The sequence below is a fragment of the Linepithema humile genome, chromosome 8 (genome assembly GCF_040581485.1).
Source record: "Linepithema humile isolate Giens D197 chromosome 8, Lhum_UNIL_v1.0, whole genome shotgun sequence".
Lineage (NCBI taxonomy): Eukaryota > Metazoa > Arthropoda > Insecta > Hymenoptera > Formicidae > Linepithema > Linepithema humile.
In genome coordinates this window covers 5,635,835-5,641,834 of record NC_090135.1, presented here as the reverse complement: position 1 = coordinate 5,641,834, position 6,000 = coordinate 5,635,835, and positions in this window count along the sequence as shown.

Sequence of the window (6,000 nt, the reverse complement as noted above, 5' to 3'; positions counted from 1 at the left end):
TGACATAGAAATCTATTGAAATATTTCCACTTAATAAATTTAAAAATAAAAAATTTATTTTTAATAAATTTTAATACATTTTTTTAAATTTTAATAAATAGGGAGAAGAACCCACTCATAATCAGATAGTGTCGCTCCTAACGCTCGGCGGCGCTGGCCCTAGCGGCTGCGGCGCGCGCGGTAAGAAGAGGAAAGGAGGCGTATACCACGGAAATCGGCTGAAATGTTCAGACTAATTCCGAGCACTGGTCTAGAGTATCGTTTTTGAAGTTTCGTTCTTAGTTATCGTTTTCCGAATAATATCCTTTTGAGTATTGTTTTCTGTTTGACGCATTGTTTGGCGAATATAGTAGTTTGATTTGCGTGCGATACCGTCTTTTTTAAAGAGATTCTAAAGCCTGCTCTGCAATGTTAATTCTCAATGATTCTTTAATAATAAGTGTTATGAACTTTTACTGTTAAGCGTAGTGTTTTTCTGACGGCCTCTCCTCTCCAGAATCTCCAATAGAAATAAAAAAACTACGCCCTTCTGCCATATACTGAGCGGGGAGCGGCCGGACATATCGAGTCATTTATTGAACCGTTACTGCGGTACGATTATACGCACCTGGCGCCCATTTCCGGATACCGATTTCGTCGAGTTACCGCTGTTACCGCGAGTTACCGAATCGAGCATTTATTGCCGATACCGGGCAATGTGCGGCTCACCGCCACACCGCTGCACTGAAGCGGCCTAGTACGCCGCGGTGCCGCTACGCGCCGCAGGGCCTCTACCGAGTTCTGAGCCTGCAAATACACCACCAGATTGCGCAGGCGGTGTGAGGCTCTTTCGCGATCGAGAATCGATCAACGCAGTATAAAAGAGCGTCGACGCAAGTTTTTCTTCACTCACTCGCTTCAAGGCGAGCTTTTTACTAGGGCCCTTGAGCTGAGTTAGTTTAGTTTAATATGGCGTGGCTCCGAGGGGTCTCCCCTCTTACAACCATCTGGTTCGGTGGAAGGGAGTGATAAAGGAAGCGAAAGATTCAAAAGTAGAGGTTAGACATTCTAAGGAAAATTTCAAATGCATGTAAGGTTTCGATAGTTGGGTTCTTTAGTAGAGTAGTTGTTGAAAAAGGGTGATTGATTCCAGCTTTTAATAATTTCAAGTGAAAGGCCGCTCTAGCAGGATTATAAAGTGGGCAGTTCCACAGAATATGTTCAATATTTTCAGACTGATAGCCACATTGACATCTCGGAGAGTCGACAATATTACATCTGGCTAGAGATGCATTTAAGCTATAATGGTTACTTCTTATGCGAGATATGGAAGAGATTAATTTACGATCAGAAGATTGAAAAGAGTGGAACCAAGGTTTTTTGGCTCTGCTAAAATAATGTTTAAAGTAATGACAACCTTTTATATTTTTCCAACGGTCAATAAAAGAAAAGAACCTTGAGTATGCTTTTTCTTTGAAGTGGTAGTAAATCAGAATAAGGAATAGGCGCAATTTAAATTGTTGCCATATCTTATGGCTAAAGGAGGATGTTAAATATAGATCGATTTTGGCCCATGGTGTAGAACCAAAACTACAAATGGTTTCTTATAGATTTCATACCGTAGAATCACGTGGTAAAGTTTGTTTTCCTCTAGACACCGGGGAAAGTATGAAAAAATTAAAAAAGACCATGAAAAATGGAATTTCCCGAGCTAGTTGAAGTTTGGAACATTCCTGCAGCGATTTTAAAAAAATAATTTGTCGCTCTTGTCCTTTTGCAGAGAGGAAGTTCTGAGACTCTCACATGACATACAAAAAAGACCGATCCGATACATGCGTCGGAAGATACCCTTATACTCGAAAAACCACCCCCAAAATTACTTAAACGATTCTTGCCAAGCTAAAAATGATTTGTCGCTCTTCTCCTTTTGCAGAGAGGAAGTTTTGAGGCCCTCACATGACATTCAAAAAAGACCGATTTGATACATGTGTCGGAAGACACCTTTATACTCAAAAAACCACCCCAGAGTGCCTAAAAAATTCTCGCCTAGCAAAAAATAATTTGTCGTTTTTTTTCTTCTGCACTAAGAAAGTTCCGAGGCTCTCACACGACATGCAAAAGAAACCGATCCGATACATGCGTCGGAAGCACTTATGATTTTGGGGGTGGTTTTTCGGGTATAAGGGTGTCTTCCGACACATGTATCGGATCGGTCTTTTTTGTATGTCATATGAGGGCCTCAGAACTTCCTCCCTGCAAAAAGACAAGAGCGACAAATTATTTTTTTAAAATTGCTGCAGGAATGTTTCAAGCTTCAACCAGCTCGGGAAATTCCATTTTTCATGGTCTTTTTTCAATTTTTCCGTACTTTCCCCGGTGTCTAGAGGAAAACAAACTTTACCACGTGATTCTACGGTATGAAATCTATAAGAAACCATGTGTAGTTTTGGTTCCACACCATGGGCCAAAATCGACCTATATTTAACATCCTCCTTTGCAAGGCAATCAGCCATTTCATTGCCTGCTATCTCTATATGAGCGGGAATCCAGATAAGCTCAATATTCAGTCCCTCTTCGTGTGCGGAGTAAAGTTTATTTTTAATACGGATGACAAGCTCATTTTTGCAGTGTAGTGGTGAACAATTAGCAACAGAGCGGACAATACTTTGCGAGTCAGTAAAAATAACAGAACTCTTGAAGTGGTTGGAAATAATAAGATCGATTGCAATGTCAATTGCCATGCTTTCGGCAGTGAATATGGAGGCATAAGATGTTATTCTATAAAAAGGTGAATGTTCTAGAGAAGGGGCATATACAGCCAGCCCTACATAAAGGCCATCGGATTTTTTGGATCCATCGGTATAGAAGACGTTTTTCCCTCTGATTATATTGTCGTAAATCATTTTAAAGATCTGATTAGAATCAGAGTTCTCACTGAAGTTAGATCTATCAGTGATCCTGATGTTAGGCGTCCAAAGTAAGGCGTTAAAAGGTATTGAGTGAGCAGGAGCCATGGGTTCCGATTGGATACAATTTTTAAAAGTACGACAGTAATAAAAAGCCTTGAGTAGAAGAAAAGAGTTAGAAATGTTGTGTCTGGTGTGAGTAGAAGTTATGTTAGAAAGGTCTTCCAATTTGGTGATTAAGGGATGTTTGTTCAGCGAGAAGACCCTTATGAGGTATCTCCTAGTAAGAAGCAGGAATCTAGTAGATAGAGGTAGTACACATGCCTCAGCCAGAATATTAGGAGTGGTTTTCTTAAATCCAAGTGCAAGTCTTAGAGCCTGAAATTGAATGCGCTCAAGTTTTTGAAATAGATTATAAGGGACACCGGAAAAGACGAAGTTTCCATATTCTAAGGAGGCACGTATAACCATTTTGTAGATATTTAACAAAGCAGAGGGATGAGCTCCCCACCATACTCCTCTAAGCATTTGGAGTATGTTTAGCAATTTAATACCTTTGAAATGAAGATAGTTAACATGTAAATGTCCCGTAAATCTGTAATCAAAGAAAATTCCCAAAAATTTTGCTCTATCCATCGAGTCGATAAGGCTTCCATTAACATCAATAGAACAGAAGAAGGGGTCAATCCTTTTCCTGGCGAAGATAACTAGAGATGATTTGGAAGGGGAGATTTCCAGTTCAATGTCTTCAAGGTATCTAACAACTTTGGTTGCAGATAAAGACAGGTTGAAGAGTATTTCCTCAATATTATTTCCTGTTATATAGATGGCCGTGTCATCTGCAAATTGAAGAATGCGACAGTTGTTGGATAGTTGTTTACGTAAATTATTAATATAAAGATTAAAAAGAAGAGGGCTTAGTACTGATCCTTGGGGCGCGCTCTTGTATGTATAGAATGGTTGAGATAATTTTCCGTTCAAATTGAAAAAGAGAGTGCAAAAGGAGGTGAGATTATAAATGAATTTACAAAGTCTCTCCGGAATTTTTAGCTCCCTTAAGATGTGAATTAGGATGTTGGGAAGAAGGTTATCAAACGCTCCTTCGATATCGAGGAAAAGACATGGCGTATATTGTGTCAGAGCAAGACCTGTAGAAATTTCTGTTGAGAGAAGTGCTAAGTTGTCGTAACATGACTTACCCTTACGAAATCCGAATTGAGATTTAGCGAAAATTTTATTATGCTCACACCACCAATGAAGTCTTGAGGCGATGATTTTTTCCATGATTTTAAGAAGACATGAGGTCAGCGATATAGGGCGATATTTACCCGGTGTGGCTTTAGGGATTAAAAAACCAAGGTTTTCTTCCAGTCATGAGGAAAAGATCCTGAAGATAAAATTTGATTAAAGAGATTACAGATTAGGTCATGCATGAAGTTAGGTAAGTGATAAATTATGCGATAGCTGATGCCATCTATACCCGGGGACGAACGTAAATTAAGCCTGGCTATAACATTCGAAATCTCAGAGATTAAAATTGGTCGAGAGAGTATACATTCCCCTGAAGAAAAGTTTGAATTCTTGAAAGGAGCAGGAAGAGCACAGGAGTCCGGGCAGAAAGAGTGGATAATGCCCTTGAGTTCCTCATTTTTTTGGCTAGAGTTAGGATAATAGTTTATATCGGAGAGATTACGATTTTTAAAACATTTAATAACCTTCCAGATCTTTCCAGGAGCTGTTTTAAATTCAATTTCACTGCAGAATTTCCTCTAGGATTCGCTTTTAGCTTTACGAAATACTTTTTTGGCTAAGGCTTCTTTCTTTTTGAGAACGATGTAGTTTGAGAAGAAAAAAAACTTTTTAAAATTTTGTAAGGCTGTCTTCCTTTCCAAAGCGGCTAATTTACAGTCAAGGTTCCACCAAGGAGCTGGTGGGGGGCCTTTAACTGAACGATAGGTTGCTTGAGAGTTGGTATGAAGAGGTTTACCATTAGCTGAACTGACTGCCTCCTTGAAGTGAGTAGAGAGGTAATGGATTTGTTCAGAGACATCAAAGTACTCACAGTGAAGTCTAGTTGAAATTTCATCTTCCATGAGAACAAAGTATCCTTTAAAAGTTTTCCAATCAGTGGTGTTACTGTCTATTTTATGACAGAATCTTTTGGAGTAGAAGATTGTAATATTGACAGTAGTAACAATAGGGAAATGATCACTATTCATGGAGTCTTCTAAAATTTGCCAAGAGCAAACTGGAATAAGATCTGGATTAACAAAGGTGAGGTCAACAGCACTTTTATTTTGAAATGGAGATGTCAGTCTGGTAGCCGATCCATTGTTAAGAATAGCAAGGTTATGATCAAATGCTGCTTCCTCCAGTGATCTGCCAGTTGCGGAGGTAAAAGCGCAACCCCAAGAGAGATTATGTGAATTAAAATCACCCAGAACTATTACATTCTTAAAGTTCGTAAAAGAAGAAAAAAACGTATTCCATTGATCGTATCCAATACGAGTCTCTGGATGCTTGTAAAGAGACACAATGAGCAACTGATTGTGTGGTTGAAAGAGAAACGCCAAGAGTGTCTAAAGCTCCTTCATAATGTATAATCTCCTTGTCAACAATAGATTGGATGTCATCACGGATCATGAGACATAGCCCACTTGATTTATGTCGAGATGAATCTCTTCTGTAGATCGTAAATCCTGGAATATAGAGATGATAGTTATGATTTAGCCAGGACTCAGAGATGGCAATAATATCGTATTTATTGATAATCTTAAGAAGTTCGCCCTTTTTAGAAATCAGTCCTCTAGCATTCTATTGGAAAATTTTTATGGTGTTATAAGAGGATTTATCCATTGTAAGAGTTATTGTAGGGATTGAAAAAATTTTTATTCTGACAAGAAGGATAAGGCTGAGGGGGTCTATTAACAAGATGATTATACAATGACGGGTTTATATTAGAGACTGCAGCTATCAGTTGTGTGAATAGCTGGAAAATAAAATTAAACTGACTTTCTCGAGTATGCAGTTGCATGTTGCAAACTACATATTTTTTGTTGAAAGCAACTATGTGTTTTCTTTATACCAATTGATTTGTCTCATTATTTTATGCATA